This window comes from Delphinus delphis, chromosome 5 (assembly GCF_949987515.2).
Source record: "Delphinus delphis chromosome 5, mDelDel1.2, whole genome shotgun sequence".
Taxonomy (NCBI): domain Eukaryota; kingdom Metazoa; phylum Chordata; class Mammalia; order Artiodactyla; family Delphinidae; genus Delphinus; species Delphinus delphis.
The window spans coordinates 48,477,662-48,496,960 of record NC_082687.1 but is presented as its reverse complement, the minus strand read 5'-3'; the positions used below and the strand labels follow the sequence as shown (position 1 = coordinate 48,496,960).

The 19,299-nt window shown below is 37.9% G+C and overlaps 1 long non-coding RNA gene across 10 annotated transcripts; it reads right to left on the bottom strand.

Annotated features, from left to right (window-relative positions):
- Positions 1-249: 249 nt before the first annotated feature.
- Positions 250-18,962, bottom strand: LOC132425908 (uncharacterized). 10 transcript variants are annotated; one of them, XR_009519534.1, is made up of 5 exons: positions 16,806-18,962; positions 7,930-8,011; positions 4,119-5,654; positions 2,849-3,000; positions 250-1,618 (listed from the first exon to the last, which is right to left on the bottom strand). It is a non-coding gene; the product is annotated as an uncharacterized lncRNA (long non-coding RNA). The 10 variants fall into 10 exon arrangements; XR_009519533.1 differs by having other exon boundaries at positions 250-3,000; positions 4,119-4,177; positions 5,030-5,654; XR_009519531.1 differs by having other exon boundaries at positions 250-3,000; positions 16,806-16,896; positions 18,787-18,962.
- Between the last annotated feature and the right edge of the window lie 337 nt (positions 18,963-19,299).

Genomic DNA, 19,299 nt, shown 5'->3' with positions numbered 1-19,299 from the left:
CTTCCCTATAGCTTCATTCATCCCCTTTCCTCATGGATCATATTCGTCCAGTTCTCTCCTGATTGCTCACTGCTTTGGAGTGATTTGGGATTATTAATAATGCTTTATGAATATGACATGATAGACCTAGAAATATAGATTTTTCTACAAACCATTGAATGTGGGAAGTATAATGCTCAAACACTTTTTCTCCCCTCATCAAGGACCACAAACTCCATCTTCTCTACAGGCCAGCTGTAAAAAGGGAGGAAACGTTAGAAAAATGCATTGGATTGACTTTGTATATTTTTCTAGTTCCCTATAAGTTATAATAGTTCTCTCAGTGTCTGTCTTTGCTCCAAAGGGAACAAAGGGTGGATTGAAAGAGCCAATCTCTCAGAGAACTAAGCAATTTAATCCCAATTCTTCATTAACGATCTCTATCCATGGGGCTGTGTGGTTTAATAGAAAATTATAGACTGAATTTTAGCTCTGGACTTACTAGAGCTGAAATTGGGAAAATTATTTAATTTCTGAATGTTGAATTTTCCATTTATAAATGAGAAGCTATAGCAGTTATTTCAGAGAGTTATTGAAAGGATTAACAAAATATTACTTGGGGGGGCTTCCCTGGTGGCGCAGTGGTTGAGAGTCTGCCTGCTGATGCAGGGGACACAGGTTCGTGCCCCGGTCCGGGAAGATCCCACATGCCGCGGAGCGGCTAGGCCCGTAAGCCATGGCCGCTGATCCTGTGCGTCCGGAGCCTGTGCTCCGCAACGGTGAGAGCCTGTGCTCACAACAGTGAGAGGCCCGTGTACAGCAAAAAAAAAAAATTACTTGGGGTAAGATATGTGGTATATAGTAGGCATGCATTAAGTGGTAGCTACTACTGTACAGGAGCTGAAGAACAAAAGGAAATGTGGAGTTTCCATAATGACAACAAGTACAAATAATTGCCAATATTTAACAGGTGCCGAGTACTATTTTGAGCACTTTACCTACAATAACACAGTCAATCCTCACAACAGCCTTTAGAGTTGGATAATATTATTTTACCCAAAATTAGTTTACACAATATTAACTTTTCTCTGTTTTAGATAGTGAGGTTACTAAGTATAAAATGTAGTTTGAAGTATGAAATATGCTTTGGAGCTCCATGCAACTCTATTAGTATTTGTCTTATAAAGTGTTTCTCTCGCTCTAGACTGTGAACTCTTCAAGGACAAAAACTAGATCTTTGTATTCCCAGTTTTTGCCTGGTTTATAGAAAACATAAAATATATATATTCTAAAGTGAATCTATCTTCCTCCATGGATGAAAATCAGTACGGTGTTCAGTGCAGAAATTAATTTTATTTAAGATTTCAGTGGCTACAAAAGAATGAACTAAGTGTATCTTTGTCATCCACAATACATATTTTCACACTTGAAGATCACAGTTTTATTGTAATTACCAAGATCATTCATCAGTTTGTATTGAGTAACAACTCAATAGAGATAGTTACATGGAGTGCTGTAGATTGCTGTTTTTGGACCTCTGCTGCCATTTCAGTGTTTTCATCACCTTCTGCTGAGTCCACCGAATCAACCGCAACATAGTCCATTCTTTTCATCTGGTGTTGCTCTTCACTCAAGTCCTCTGTCCACGTAATTAACAGAATCAAATGTATAAAAATTTGGACCAGATATTAGACCATAGAAATAACTGGGGACCAGGCCACAATCTTCAGAGCCTTGTTAAGTGGCCACTAACATGGCTGAAGTGAGATACACTATTTGCTCATCAGAGAACTGCAAGCAATGTCATAGAATGCATACTAGCAAAAAGTCCTTATATATAATTCTTTTCTGCATTAAGACATCAAAGAAAGTGAACCCCAAAGAATGTTTAAAGTCATTATAATAAATCTGTCGGAAAACTAAAAATCTCCTTTAGCACAGTATTTCATGAAATCAATGAATTGCCTTCAGACATTTCAGGGAAGAGTCAGGGGTTAAATGACTTTTGCACAATACATTTATTTTCTTGATTATATGAATGCTTTTAAAATAGGACTTTTACATAATTTTAAAATATTCATATGTAAGTGGTTTGTGGTCTAGAGTATTTCGCCTTCTGAGTCATCATTTTATTGGCTTATGGAAATGCTATGGTTGTTCAGGAATGTGTTTTTATATTCCAACAGGGACATGAAGTAGTTTGAAAAGCCCATAATTTCCTTTACATTTTACTCTCCAGTAATACAAGATGACACTTATTTAAAGATGCAACTACCTATGCTAATGGTTACTAATAAACATGTCCTTGGAAATAATCATGCAACCTTTTTTAGAGAGCAATTTTGATTGCTGTTTGCAGGAACTGTTAATGTTTTTATCTCTTTAACTGTTTTAAGGGCCTTACGTAACTTTTAAATAAATGTTAGTCAAATATTGATTTCAACACTATAATAGAAAGATTGAGGATGCTGGTAGTGATATTATATAACATATCTGTTACACAGTGTATGTTAGAATGCTCCAAAATTAATGCATCACCCTCCTGAGAACTTCAAAAGAAGAAGCTAAGTAGGTAGGAAGGAATAGTACACATTATAGAGCATCAGTTTCACTTTCTAAAGTGAACGCTCAGAGATAATGGAATTAGACAGTCCTACACATTTGAACAAAGGATTATGATTTATAGGACATGACTGGTGGCAAGTCAAATTGACTGTTAAGTTTATAAGTATATTAATAAAGACAATATCATATTGAATATAAACACCAGTTTCCTGGCAATCTAAAAATACAAATCCAACTACTAATAAATAAGGAGAAGAAAAAAGTAAAATACCGAGAGTAAGCCAAAGGTAGGTTAATGACATACTCTGGAAGGAAGATGTGTACATCTATTCTGTGAAGAAAAATATGGTGTAGCGTCTTAGCCAGGCAGAAGCTTAAAGAGAGGTCATATATTCTGCAAAAGCTTCTTTTGGAAGAATATTCATCACCTGTTCTCGATCATGTAGTTATTCTTTCCTGTTAAGTAAATAAACAAAAGAACTTGCATGAAATCTCTGCAAGAACTATTGTATCATTTTACTGATTACCATTTATCGGTGGATGTAGCGCTAATAAGACATTCTCAGTATTGACAGGTAAATACCCATGAAGAAGCATATAATCCTTTTTTTTAATTGAGTACCTTAAAAATTGCTATTGTAAAATAGCTTGGAAATTAAGAACAGTGTAAAAATAATCTAGTAAATAGTTGTTCCCCTTTGGGAACTAAAAAATTACTACTGTAGTTGAAGCCCCTGTGGACTCTCCCTGATTGCACCTCCAGAGGTAACCCTTATTTTGAATTTGATGATGAAAGGTATACAATCACATGGAAGTTCTTTCTGTTGGACAAACATGGTGACCTATAGAGCTACTCCAATATTCAATGCTTTGAACCTGGCTACTGGCAGTAGAAATTTGCAAAATAGAAAAAATGTTCAGAGAGAATTAGGATAATGAGCTTTGGCTTGTTCAAAGTGAAAATCTAGTAATGTTCTGATAAAACAGAGAATAACAAATGAAAATAGCTGCTCAAATAGCCAGACGTTTCTTTGAGATCAAGTCAATCTCAGTCCCATTCTCCTGATCTTGTTTACAACCTCTTTCCCCCATTATTCCAGCTGCCCCTCAGAAGGAACAAAACCTCTTAGGTGGAGAGCCGAGGGGCACATACCTTCAATTCTGTCTCTACTTTCTCCCTTCCCATTGCTTTCCCACAATATCAATCACTTTGTTCTTTGTAATAAAATACAAAAACTTCTTCATATTGTGGCTTTAAACTAAGCTTAAATGTGCTGTCTATAAATTTATAAATAGTCAGTCCCATACATGTTTTTATAAGATAAGAAATACTGTCAAATAATAATTACATGTTTTTATCTGCTGTCAGTAAAGTGATAAGTTTCTGAAGAATATAAATGCACAGAATCTGCGCTAGTGTAGCCCACGTTTTTTGAGACATGAAAGAGATCAAATAGTAACAACCCTAAGTAATGCTTTGAGGGGGTGTTTAATGGTAACCCACAGAAAGAATGTGACACTGTGAAATGAAGATGTGCTTCCAGCTTGTACTCCAAATAGGAATTGACACTTACTGTTGGCATTCCTTACATTGTCACACAATGCTGAGAATTCTCCCTGGGGCAGAGGCCGCCTTCTCCAAAGAGAACACAGAGAGCTTGTGTTAGAGAAAGAGATGCAAAATCACAACTGTTTTCCAAGATAATAGGCATTGTGCAGTATTTTGCAGATCATAACGAAGGACAGCAAAACCTTCAAAGGATATGGAATAAAGACAACTCAATAATTGAAGTTTGATTTTTTTAAAAATAAATGTGTAAGCTCTAGTATAAGAATTATCATGGTTTAATAATATGGGGTCCAAAACAGGAAATAGACATTTCTGCAAAGACATTGTGGGACAGAAGCAACTCAGAACGTTCAGAAAAGGATCAAATAATGGCCATTATAAATGGTGCTAGAATATATATGCAGATCGGGAAACAAAGGGTAGCAGTAGTACCGACCTCTCTAACCACCATGCTCAGCTACCCACTTGCAGGTTTTGTGCTTCCAGAACTCATGATGCTAAACTCTGACAACTCAAAGGTTCTGCTTCCAAGGAGAAACATGTTGGTACCAAGGCACAAAAATTGTGTTCCACTGAATCTAAAACTACAACTGCTGCCTGGTCACTTTGGGCTTGTGGACCAGCAGATAAATAGAGGGGTTACCTTCCTGATTGAAATAATTGACCCTGATTATCATGAGGAGTTAGGACACTTATGGGGACTTGTGGTGTCTCTGTGCCATGGGAAAATGGGAAATGGGCAACTTCAAAAACTGGCCAGATAAGGCAAAGGCAACCAAAAGCTCAAACTCCTCAGGGATGAAGGTCTAGTTTCCTCCACCAGGTAAGCAAATGAAATCAGCTCAATTTCAGACCAAGGATAATGAAAATCTAGAATGAATGTGAAGGAAGGAGATGACTAATATCGATAATTACCTAGGACCAGGGGCAGTCATGGGGAGTGTAGCTTATTCCAGTAAGACTCAGTTGACCAAGTGAACTCAGTTTGGAGCTCCACTGCATCTGAGTAGTGCAAGAGGCAGCCTTCAACATGCATTTATTGTTCTCCACATCACATACCCCTGAAAGTTCTTCTGATTTCAGTCACAACAGTGGGGAAGAGTTCTATACAATAATCTCAGCTGCACCTTGCACTGGTAGCTTCCCACCTGAAGAGCAGGCATCTTTCTGCATTCTGCTTTCACAGCTTTCCCCAAGGTAGTGGGAGTGTGCCTGACTAGTGCGCAAGAAGAGCTACAAGTAGGGGGTAGGAGTTAATGCCCCTGAGGGCTATCCTCAACCACTAGGTGAGGAGAACTGATGTTACATACTCCAGACTCCACGCCTTTAAGGGAGAATATTCTAGGAGGCATTCTGTCTACTTCCTGGAAGTTCCAGCGGAATGGAGACCCTCCCTGTTGCCCATAGCAGCAATTCAGTGAGGCATACTTACTTACACTGGCTTTCCACCATTCCCTGTTCCACTTCTCTACTTCCTTATTCTGGTGTCCTGGATCCCTTCATAGATGAACTACCAGCACCCAAGGCCTCGTCTCAGATTCTGATTTTAGGAAAACAAAAATTATGGCAATCCTTTTTTTAAAAAAAAAAAAAGAGAGACGCAAAAAAATTCTTTTGTCTACAGAAATACATCTCTTTCTGGGAGTTCTATGGATTGTAAAAACATTTAGCTTTCCATTACCCAGTTATCCACATTAAAGTTCTTTGGTTTGCCTTTCTTTGATCCTATGTTGTCTTCTCTTTTTGGAAATAGCCAGTTACCCCCAGACACTGATCCTAGTTTGGTCACAGGATGGTGATAGGGCAGCCCCCGATGTTCTGTCCCTCACCTCCCCTGATTTTATGTTACAGTGAACAAAGCTGAGACACCAGCATACTTCTGGGCTATGTTTTACACTTGCTCAAGAGGTTACAGTACTGATGTATTTTTCCCAAGTGGCCTGATCTCACAGTCCCTGTGGTTAGTTGTGTTTGTATGTATTTGGCAATGAATCTAAACATCTAAGTGTGGTCTGCCTTTAGAAAACACTGGACTGTTGAGTCAGAGGGCCTTGATTCCTTTTTATGATTCTATTTATTATGTTGAGAAACCTCCTACCCTCTCTGGGCCGTTTTTCCATCTGTAATGGAGCTACCCAGCTCTTACCTGTATCTCAGACTAAAAGAAACAGAATTAATAGTAGTTCTAGGAGCCTCTTAGAAGCTTAAATTAGAAATGGCCCTAATTCCACTGCACTTTCCTGTGTTTAAAATCTAAAGTGTTTCTATTAGTTGTTTTAATTTGATGTGGTTGGAAATATACTTTGGCTACAAAAGAAGTAAGAGTGATCGTTCATCCTTCTATTAACAGTTGAATTCTGATGCAGGGAGATTAAATTATTTATAACTGAGAGAAACAAAATCATTTAAAATACTGAATAGCATGTTAGCTCTTTACACGGCTTTCTGAACCTCATCCTGACCAAATCAACACCAGATTGCTTTCTAACAGCAAGGATGCATTCCTTTGGATAAAACAATGCATCAATCTACAGGACATTTCTAGGAAGTGAAGCATGGTATTCAAGAGTGCACTGTTAGGGCTTCCCTGGTGGCGCAGTGGTTGAGAATCTGTCTGCTAATGCAGGGGACACGGGTTCGAGCCCTGGTCTGGGAGGATCCCACATGCCGCGGAGCAACCAGGCCCGTGAGCCACAACTACTGAGCCTGCGCGTCTGGAGCCTGTGCTCTGCAACAACAGAGGCCGCGATAGTGAGAGGCCCACCAACCGCGATGAAAAGTGGCCCCCGCTTGCCACACTAGAGAAAGCCCTCGCACAGAAATGAAGACCCAACACGGCAAAAATTAATTAATTAATAAACTCCTACCCCCAACATCTTCTTAACAATAAAAAAAAAAAAGAGTGCACTGTTAGAACATACATATAAACCTCTCCAGCACTAAAGCTCTGCGTATGAAAATATAGAGTGGGCAAGAGAGTAGACGTGTGGAAGCAAAGGATTGTACGTGTTGGAAAAGTTCCTTTCCTGTCATTTTACTCTCAGCAAGGGAGTGTGCGTGTGGGGTGGGAGACGGCTTCTGTTTGTGCATTGTTAAGTTGTTCTTAAGAGGTAGTCTGCAGGGAGTTCCCTGGTGGTGTAGTGGTTAAGAATCCACCTGCCAATGCAGGGGACACGGGTTCGAGCCCTGGTCGGGGAAGATCTCACACGCCGTGGAGCAGCTAAGCCTGTGTGCCACAACTACTGAGACCACGTGCTACAACTACTGAAGCTCATGCTAGCGCCCGTGCTCCGCAACCACCGTAACGAGAAGCTGGCGCACCACAATTAAGAGTAGCCCCCACCCCCTGCTCGCCGCAACTAGAGAAAACCCGCGCGCAGCAATGAAGACCCACCGCAGCCAAAAATTAAAAAAAAAAAGAGGTAGTCTGCAATGAAAATTAACCCCCATGTATTTTTCTATTAGAGATGGCTTTTAGTTCTGCAGATTCTTTAAAGCTCGTTGATAAAGGCTATGGCCCGTTCAGTTATCTTAGGATCAAGCACTATAACCACATCAGTGACTTATTTTATCTGCAACACTGAGGCGGGGGTGGAAATGGGGAAGGGTGGTGGCAGGGGTTATCTTTATTTGGAAGGAGAGGCAGAGGCTCTGGAGAGCAGGCTCTGGTTTGCCGGAGAGCTCTGACAAAGTTCTAGGTGCCAAGATGCAAGGAGAAGGAGGAAGCAAAAAGGCTTGGGAATGAAGGTAGGAAGGTGACAAAAAGAAAAATTGTTTAACAATCATGCCTTGGTAATTTTGCCTAGTGAACTTACAATATGTCCAGGTTAGTACGAAGGCAACAAAACTCCTCCCTATCAACTCATCCCAGTTTTCCCCGTCGAGTTTGGTCCCCACCTGCAAAAAGAGAGAAAGAGGTTAATTAAAAAGAGCTGTAAAAATAAAACTCTATATATTACGACGCACGCACACACACGAGTGTTTAAGCATATCCCTCTTCCCATCCTTAATTACCAGTATATTAAAAACATTAGGATACATATCCCCAAATATTAATCTTTTGTAATTATCATGCAATACATTAAGAAATGCACAGAAGAAATTGATGGTTCAGAACAAATGGGGATAATACTTATAAAATTGTTGTTAAAATTGGATGAAATATGCAACAGAGTGCCTGATGTGTGTGTATACTTTATATAGCTAGTTATGCTAATCTTTGTTCCAATTTTTAAATTGGTCTTCAAAAGTGTAATTTAATTTTTGGTAAGTTTCAAAAGATTATGTATGAATATTGCATTTGAATCCATCTTGAAATGTTTTAGGAGTACAGGTTTTTTTCTTGATTTGCTTTTAATTTAATACAATGCACAATGAAGAATGAATTTGCATTGTTTTCTTTTTTTTTTAATTGGGGTATAGTTGTTTTACAATGTTGTGTTAGTTTCTACTGCACAGTGAAGTAGAGTTCCCTGTGCTATACAGCAGGATCTTATTAATTATCTATTACAAGTACATTCTTGATGAAAGTGGCCATGTCTTAACACATTTATCTTGGGAAACAAGCGCTGAACAGCTTTCTCTAAAGTGTAGGAAGAATATCAAACGTGTGTCCTCCATCTGGTGTTACAAATGCTGTCTAAGGTCTTGGTATTGATGGCTACCTGCAAGCCCTTGCCATAAGGCAAGTAAAAATAGAATTTTAACAATTCACATAAAACATTTAGTTGGAAATTCTGGGCATACAGTGAGTCACGTTTGATTACGAATTGTAATTTATCTACACTATAATTAGACTGTCTAAATTATCTCCTTACTTACAAAGACAGATGCAGGAAAGACGTCTGTAGATTACTAAGTTCAACAATTTTATCTTATTTCTGCTTCTTTTCCTGAGATAAAAATCAAATATGTAGTAGAGTGTGCACATCAAGTCAAGTCTCTCTCAGTTACTTTGAAAAGTCTATGAGCTCACTCAAAAAATATAATTTTCTGTATTTTTGGCTAAAGTGTATACTCAGAAGACCTTACTAAATTCCAGGCTGCAGTCTTCCAAGCAATGCTGGGCTGCCCCTAGTGCTGACCCCCTCTTGCTCTGCAAAAACAAACCAACCAACATGGAAGATGGTGTGTCAGTTAGAGCTGGGTTTTGAAGCTCAGTTCAGAATCAGCTAGAAAATGTCAGCAGGGATGTGTTTGGATCTTTCCATTGAAGATTAAATTAATTCTTTCCTTTATCCGATGGTATCATGAGCGAAAGCAGTGATGGTAATAAAAGGTACTATTATGTCCTTACTGTGCTCCAAGCCGAATATTCAGCAATTTACACACACATTCAATTCTCACAAAAACCTCCATGAAAAAAGTTTGATAATCTTGAAGTGACTTATCCAAGCTACTCCACTATTAAGTTAAACTGGAATACCAAACTTCTGACTCTTATGCTAAGACTCGTAACCACTATACTACAATATGGCAGTTCTTAAATGCTCAGTCCCATGGTATTAATACTTTTACCATTTATTCAAGTATTATCTACCAGTTGCAATCAATTGCCAAGCATTTCTTCTAGAATTACATTACCTAGCCTGGAAAGCATTTTTCACTGCCTGGAAGGAAGGTTTTGAGACTTCAAGGATTTGGAAATAAGAGGAAGAAGTAATGAATTAGTCATGATCTTATAAAACATTTAATCTGAGGCTTTCCTGACAGGATCTTATATGATTTACAGTTTTCTCTCTGTTTCAGGTAGAAGAAAATAAAGAGGAAATGGTTCTGAAACTGCTTTACAAGTGTTCAGATAAAAAAAAATAATTGCTAACTAACCAATTTATAAAAGAGGAAAAAGGTAAAGATTAGAGATTTTTCTCAACCAAGCATACTAGGCCATATACTACTTGAAGTGTTCAATGTCAAGGATGATATATTAACCACTTTTATTGAGACTAACCTTGAAAAAAATCATCTAGACACATTTAACAACCTTCTTGCTCATTTCAAACATATAAGGCTTGCTTTTCTATCTTCTTCCAGACAATGGACAATTGATTATTAGGTGGGCCACCTACACTTTGGACTATTATTACCACGGATTTTTGTTGCAATATTTTCTTGCTGTTTGATTCATGTTCCATGAATGCAGAGCCATGAAGGATATGGATTTGGGGCCACCTTGTGACAGATTTAGAAAAGTCCCGGAGACCGAACCCTGGGATCGGAATTTTGGTTTCTATTACTAAATTGTTACCTTTCAACAAATATATTTTGCAAAAGGGTTTCGCATGGTAATGCCTGATTTTTACTAATGAAAGGATGATTACCAGTGTTATGCTATAGTCAGTTACACATATTGACTTGTTTCTATGTGCCAGCCACTGCCATAAGCCATCTACATATATTATATCATTTTATGCTCACAACAATCGTATGAAGTAAGCGCCATCGTATCTCCATCTTACAGTTGATGCAACTGAGGTTTAGAGAGAATAAATAATTTGCGTAAGTTCTTGCGGAGAGCAAGAGAGATCTTAGGAAGCCTCAAAATGCTCTGGCTGAAGATGTGGGAAAAAAAGTTGTACTGTATGAAAGTGCAAAAATGACATAAAAATATTAAGAGGTAAATCAACATAGTACCCTTTAGGAACGTTTTAAAGCTTCAAATTGCATTTAATTAGCATATTTTGGATTACAGGCTCTGTATTTATAAATGCACAAAATAACAGAAAAATGCAAAAATCCTGGAAGAAAACCAAAGAACTGATAATATTATGAATAAACTCAACAGAATAGAAATTAAATAGCATAAATAATTACATGTCCTATACTTATACCCCTATGATCCTATTTTTGCCCTTCCTGTCATGCTAAAAGATGATTTGTGTGTCTATGTGTGTGTGTGTCTGTGTGTGTGTGTGAAACAAAGGAGCACATATTTTCTAGTTAAAATTAGTACTAAATACTCTTGAATTCTATTTTCAGTGTACTGGAATTGTCATTGAATCATGTGTCCTATATTTTTTCTTCAGGAATTGCAGACAACATCTTCAAAAGTAGAATTATTAATTTCCCCCTATGTTGTCTGAACTTCCTATCTCCAGCGATGGCAGTAGACATGGAATTCCACTGCTCAGATGCCCCTTCATAAAAGAACTTGCTGTTTCTGTTGCAGGGAGCTGCTTTGACCAAGGTCGTGGCCTTCCTGGAGCAGCCTGCATCCAGTAGCTCACTGAGAGTGCAAAGGTGGGTCATTTCAGTTCTAGGTGGGATGACAATATTTGCTCTGGGGCTTGCCCGGCTGAGTTATCTAAGTCTATGTAAGGTTTGCAAAGCAATTCGACTATTCTCCTCTGCCCAATTCCACTTCCTCACACTTCTTTTCTTAGGTTTTGATCTTTAATAAATGTCTTGAACTCCAAAATCATCTCAGAATTTGCCTCCTGTTTTTTTTTAATTGTGATAAAAAGCACATGACATCAAATTTACTACCTTAACCATGTTTAAGTGTACCTTACAGTAGTGTTAACTGTATGTGTTTTGCTGTTCAATAGATCTCCAAAACTTTTTCATCAGAATCTGCTTCCTGAAAAGTCAGTCTGTGATCACACTTTCTCTACTGATCTAAATCTTTTTCGGATGTTTTGAAGTGCAGCTCTTCTTTCTTGGTAATACCCTGAACAGTTTTGCAATATGAAATTGTGAGATTGAAAGATGGCAGAAACCACCGAATGCAGAGTATTTGCAATGATCACACCTCATTTTTTTAAAATGTGGTCTGTGAATGTTTTTCATTCACATTCTTTTTTCTAGCCCACATGAGAAGTAGATAGGAATTGGAAGGCTTTCTCCTGAGAAGTTGTAAGCAGACAGCTAAAGGTATTTTTTATTGAGAGGCCAAAAGCAATGTGGCAGATATCTAACAAAGTTTTTACATAAAGTTTTCAGTCCTGAGAATCACATTTGGGGTTTTAGAGTTAATTGTGTTCACTCAAAATTCGAGTTTTAGAGTTAATTGTGTTTACTCAAAATTGATGTCACATCAAAACTCCATGCTTCGGTATCTCTATCTATAAAATGAGAAGGCTAGGTTATTCACAGTGGTTTTCAATCCTATTGTGATAATTTAAAGATGGCTGAGAATTTTTTGCTACTCCTTCCATTGAAAGGTAGAATCTAATTGCCCTCCTCTGAAACGGAGTTGATGTTAGTGACTTGCTTAACACATAGGATGTGGTACAAGTGATATGACATGACTTTTGAGCTAGAACAGATAAAGGCTTGCAGCTTCACCTTAATCCCTAGGACTACTCTTCCTGGGAGTCTCTGAACAGACCAGTGTTTTCCCAGGGACTTGAGAGGTAGGATTGGAGGGAGAGATTACAAGTGGCAGGAGGGTGATGAAACTTTTGAGGGTTAATGGATATATTTATTACCAAGATGAATGGTTTCTGGTAATGCAACAATCTGGTTTCATAGACATACATGTATATCAAAGATCATCAAATTATATGTTTTAAATATGTGCAGTTTTTGTAGGAAAAGTATGCCTCATCAAAGCTGGAGAAAGAGAGAGAGAGAGATTGATTAGCTCAGAGAATTTCCTCAGATGCCAGAAAGTCTGGTCCAGAGGACCCATAGCTGGAAAAAAAACTCACCTGAATTCCACAACAGAATGAGGCTGACAAAGAAAATACAGCTCTTCCTTATTGGACAGGGATGCCACAGATTGCATCATTGACCCCTGGACTCCTAAAAAGTGATTGCTTTCATGAAAGTGTTTGTTTCTGGTGCTGCATCTGAAAAGGAAGGCATCAGCTGCCTCTGCTACCACCCAATGCCAGAGTTAAGCTAGCTCTTCCCGGTGAGTTTCAACACAGACCATCTTCTCTTTAGGTACTGAATCCTACTGGGACTTCTCAGATAAGCCCAGAAGCATCTATTAAAATTCATAAAAATCTTTTTGAAAGGGAAAAAGTGGTTTCTTTCTTATTTTTAACAGCTTTTGGTACCTGGTATCATCGTCTTGCAATCTAACTGTGAAACCCTGGCTTCACAACAAGCTGAACAGTTCATAACAGGATATGGAAACTAAGTATTTGTCAGCCAGCCTTAGCTGACCAATAGAAGTATGGACACCCACAGTCAGCCACATTTTTTCCCAGGATTCTTTTGCACTATGACAACTTGAAAGGTATTCTCATGATGAGATACCGTAATAATTATATTGGTCAACTGTTCATTAATAGATGTTCTTAGACCATTGGTCTCTACCAAAAATGATTCTCCAAGATTGTTTAATAGCCTTCAGTTACTCAATGTTACCGTTTCTTGCTTCCCATATATATATATATCCAGTATTCTTTCCATCTAGAGAATATACCTCAACCCTAGCACAACTCTTCCCCTCTAGTTTATCCTTCTATTTCCCAATTACTTGAGCTTCTCTTAAATAAAAGCTATTTAGATCCAACTCATGGGGTTTTCTATAATGATGCCCAGGAGAGAAAAGGAGTATGCTTTGTTTTTTTCCCCATCTCTATATTCTATGACGTAATTAGTTTTAATTGGCATGCTGTGGCACTAATATACCTGGACTTTAAAGAGAATAAAAATAGTCTTGTCAATGCCCCTTCTTCCTACTATAAATTTTAGATCTATATGACCAGAGTAACCAAGTCTATCTCTTTCTTTAATCCTACAATTTATTCAAGGAATTTTATCTTCTCCAAAGTATACCTTGTTTTGGAGACCTCAAAACTTCTACCAGGGACATTATCACACTCCCAATTGCAAGTTCTAGCTTCTAGCCTCAGGATAATACAATCTTTTTAAAAGTGCTTTGAAAGTAGGTATTCATAGGCACTTACTTACAGATTAGTTCCGATGACCCCCTTCTTACCGCCTTGGACAGTTCCCCTGAAACCCAGTACACCTCACTCTCCATCAGCTATAGCCTGTCTATATATCCAGATGCTCTGTTGCAGATAGAAAGTAATTTAGAAAGCTACTTCATCATCTCCAAAGTGGTTATATAACGTTACACTCCCCTTTGGGCAATGTATGAGTTCCCATTTCTCCATATACTAATGCTCTGAGTTATTCGATATATTATTTTTTAGTACTTCATTGTGGTTTAATTTGCATTTCCATGATGGGCAATGAGCTTTAACATCTTCTCACATGCATATTGGCTTACATTAAGTTTTACTTCCCTGTGAATTGCCAATATTTGTTCTCCCACATTTTGTAGTAGATTGTCTTTTTCTTCTTGCTTTGTTATCGTTATTAACTGAATAAGCTGAAAACTCATTGTGGAAAAATGAAATTTTCATAGTGTTTTAAATTAACCTGTTGGAGACACATTTCAGATGTACTCAAAGTATCTCTGACTGTACTAAGTCTTAACAGATATACTTTTCAATCTGCTTTACCTTTATTCACAGTTTCCAGTCTTTCTCCTAACTGTTGCACCAAACTACTCCCATCAACTCTAATATGCCTTGATATACATGTAGTTCTATATATCTGTATGTCTGTAGATATATAAGAATACTTGGGGCTTCCCTGGTGGCGCAATGGTTGAGAGTCCGCCTGCCGATGCAGGGGACACGGGTTCCTGCCCCGGTCCGGGAGGATCCCACATGACACGGAGCGACTGGGCCCATGAGCCATGGCCGCTGAGCCTGCGAGTCCGGAGCCTGTGCTCCGCAACGGGAGAGGCCACAGCAGTGAGAGACCCGCGTACCGCAAAAAAAAAAAAAAAAAAAAAAAAAAAAAAAAAAAAAAAAAATGGTAATAAAAAAATAAAACTTGATGTTGACAAATGACATTTATCTGAATAAAATAATGACAACCTATGGTAGAGAATAAATAATTTTGACCAATAAACAATGACACTGAACACAATGTCAAGTGAATCCTTGCTATTTTGTGTTTCAATATAATGAAACTATAAAACAAGAGTCTCATGGTTCAAGCTATAACTGAGTAAAAATGAAAGCAGGATAAGCAGGGTACCAGCAGAGAAAAGATGAGAGCAGCAGCGTCAAAAACTCTCTAATGGAACATCATTAAGAATCTAAAAGAAATATAAATGTTCTTCTAGGCCATTATATTATCCTACTAATATTTTTTCTTTATAATTGTCTATATTACCTTTGGTTAACCCTACAATCTAAGTACATATGTTATATTATATTTGAACTAAGTTACATTTGAAAATAATATTTTATATGACTATTTAAAAACTTAAAGAATTTTTACACGTCCTCACAATTCTCTTGTGTGATACAAAGTGGCATATTTTTATCCCACTTTAGAAATTCAGAAGAAACTAAACACAGTGGTTGGTTTCCAGCCCTGCAGAGCATTGAAAGCTACTGTCTCAGTCTGGTTATCCCTAAAAGCTGTCACTCAGGTATGGATTCAAGTATCAAAAATCAATCAAGTTTATTTTGGAAGTGATCCCAGTAAACAAGAGCGGTGGGTGAGGGGGATAATAGCAAAGAAAAGAGAAGGCAACCAATAAAGTGTCAGTTACTGCTATGGGTTAATTGGAACTTCACTGGAAACCACGTACAGCATGTTTCAGAGTTATCCCACCTGAGGAGTGAGGGAGCTGGGCTATTTACACACTACTCTAGTGAGTCATTAGTTAAAGGCTGCTTCCAGGGGCATTAATTTCCCAATATTTCCAGCCTTTGGTTCTGCTGTTATAGCGGACTCCAGTGGCCAGAGAAAGCCCTGAAGGACTAAATTCAGTGAGTACTGAAGTAGTGAGGATAGGGTGATATGGGTGGGGATTGAACAGAATTAGCTAGAGCTCTGATTTTATTTACTTGAATTTCATGAGCATATTCACTGAGAAATTTTTGGAAACCATGGAAGAATTATCCTTATTTTTTTAATCATTTTTTTCTCATTCCTCAAAGCTATCAACAGCAAACAATGAATTAAGAGTAAAGGAACTTAGACTTGCCTGGTGGCGCAGTGGTTAAGAATCCTCCTGCCAATGGAGGGGACACGAGTTCGAGCCCTGGTCTGGGAAGATCCCACATGCCTCAGGGCAACTAAGCCTGTGCGCCACAACTACTGAGTCCGCGTGCCACAACTACTGAAGCCCGCGCGCCTAGAGCCTGTGCTCCGCAACAGAGAAGCCACCGCAATGAGAAGCCCGTGCACCGCAACAAAGAGTAGCCTCCACTCCCTGTAACTAGAGAAAGTCCACGCGCAGCAACGAAGACCCAACACAGCCAAAAATATATAAATAAGTTAATTAATTTTTTAAAAAGGGTAAAGGAATTTTTTGTTGTGCTTTTTTCTTTATTTTGAGAAATAAATAGTTTTAGGTTTACTGATTTGCTCTACATTTTCAGTTATTAAAAAAGCAAAATTGCTATTGCTGCTATTTTTTTCCTATTATTGAAGAGGCAAATACATGAAAGAAAACTTTTAAGCAGCAGCAAAAAAAGGGGGGGTGGAGTTAGTAAGATTCCATCAGGTAATTGAGGAGCTGAGTTTTCTGAATTTTCCTTATTAGTTGCATGATAAAGAATTTTAATTCAGAAAAATCAGCTCACCTCCTCAAAACTATCTGTATAACTGTCTGCACCCACTTTTGCTGAAGGTTTAGGCAGAGATACAGGTCTTTGTGAATGAGCTTAAAAAAAAAAGATTTGGAGGATGAATTATTTACCTGGTTTAGATATTCCTTTGTTATTGAAATCACGGTCCTTTGAGTTCAGCAGTGAACTGAAATGGTGCCAACAGGATTTCTTCACAATTTTCTGGAAGCCACGGCAGCACTTCACTTACATTGCCAAAGGCCATTGGACCCAGCAGTCACAGGGAAAGGAATTCCCGGATTACCCGGAGTCAGATCGCTAGGGTTAGCCAGCATGCACCTAGAGTTGCTTTGATCACACTAATTCCCAATTCAAACTTAATAATTATTTCAGAAATTTTGTCCTGCTTCTCCAATTACTTTAACTCTACAGGATGGAGGTTAACCTGCTCCCCAGGCTGTGTTTTGGAATCTGCTTATATCAAATAAATGAAACTACTGCTCTAGGATTCAGAAGTAAGGCAACACTGGAGCCAAAACTAAACAGACATCAGTACCACATTAAGTGTCATCAGGACAGAGATATTTCTCATTTTTGTTTACCACTGAACACCCAGCACCTAGATATTCTACATTTGCAGATGCAAAATAACTCAGCACTTTTAAATGCATGATTTCTCAACTTTTATAGTGTGATCTATTCTGAATCATTCTTCATTCTTTGATACATTTTGGATAGAAAGGAGTGGAATGTGTCATCACCCACTGGCACTGAAATACTGCACTCATACTTGACACAATGGAAGCAGTGAAAACAATAAGGAAACAGGTACCGGTTTCATTAAAAGTCATAACTCTGCTACACACTCTTTAAACTCTAATATGATGATTTCGAGGTCCACAGAAAAAGTCTTAATTTTAAGAAACAGATTGCTACAAATAAAAGATTACTTTTTGGCCAGGCCTTGACATCCATTTCCTTTTTTAAAAAACGATTTTCACTGACTACTTTGAATAACTTTCTATGTGAAGATTAATATTTGTAGTTTTCAAAATTAATGTTGAACCTCCATATGACAATTTTTCTTCTACTTGATTTTGCAGAATCCTCTGTGACACCATAATGGTATTTACAGGAGGTCAGCTATGATCTCATCAACAAAGAAATCACCTTTAGAAAGAATTAATAGAAGCATATACTATTTCACAGAGATGTGTTATGTTTAAGAAAAATTCTTTAATGCTAATAAAAGAAAAAATTCAAGTGCAGAAACCACATGTTAAAAACTAGATATTATTTGTTATAGAACAGGATCTCAGAAGGGTCTAGGATCCATCATGGGGTCTTCAAAACAGATAGGAAATGATAGTTGTCTGAACCTTTGTTAACAGAATGCTAAGTAAAAATATATGGGTTACCTGGTTTGATGTTAATGGACAATATTTATCAACTGTGGCTCCCAGTGGAATATAATATAAATTATAAATGGATTTAGGTATATATAGTGATACATAGGTCTATAAAATTCAACTAATATTCAGACATATATTTTTAGCAACCAAATGCTTATATCAATTCAAATATTACACCTTCCTTAGAAGAATAGAGATACAGCCTAAATATTTCAAAATCTAATTCAATCAGAGCTGACTTGTACATTAAGCATAGTAGACACAGTGCCTAGGGCCCACAATAATTTTAGGGTCCTTTGAAAATATTTTGATTTCTTTTAAAATCAAAAAAGAAACAAAGATTTAGAGTCAAAAAAAGTGTTATTTTTTTCTCACAACAGAAAAAGGTGAAATTTTTTGGACCCACAAAAATCTACTAAATTTTCCCTGAAGCAGAAAAAAAGGTGAAGTATTTAAAGTTACGTCAAAAGCAATTTTTAATATTGATATTATGATGGGAGAACCCCACAAAGGTAAAATTGTCTAGGGTCCATGGAAGTCATTTTGCAGCCCTGTCAACGTTAAATGAATTTTTTTTGTTTGTTTGAATAAAAATAAATGTTTGTTCTTAAAGCAATTTTGATCAGATTTAAAGCCCCTTGCCTTCTGACGATCATAGTTATACAAAAGAAAGCTCTGGTGATCAGAAGAATGTGCCTACCTTCACACGGTGCTACAGAAAGCATGGAACTGCCAAGAAAGCAATAGAGCTATGGTCAGCTTGGAAGTCATGTTTACCCTGGATCCTTTCTTTCCAGCGTCCTGCAGCCCCAGACACTGGTGTGCTTGGCTGTCTCTGAGGAATTGTGTTGGCTGGAGTGCTCCTGAGGTTTTTTATATTATTGCAACACTAAAGGTGTGTGGGACCTCATCTTTGCACTATGTCACTGGAAATCACACAAAATCCAGTATGTCCCCCTGCACTTTGAAACTAACCCAAACAAACACTCCTAGGTCTCAAAAAATTTTCAGCATGGAGAGCTGGGCCTCCCTATTCCCTGAGACACAACAACTTTGAAATTATGTCACTTAATAATCCTGCAATGACCTCTAAGCCGTCAAGTGAAGAGTCTCACATCTCTTACTTTAAATCATAAACTAGGCATGATTTAGCTTAGTGAAGAGGGCATGTTGAAAGCCCAGGTAGCTTGAAAGCTGGGCCTCTTGTGCCAAA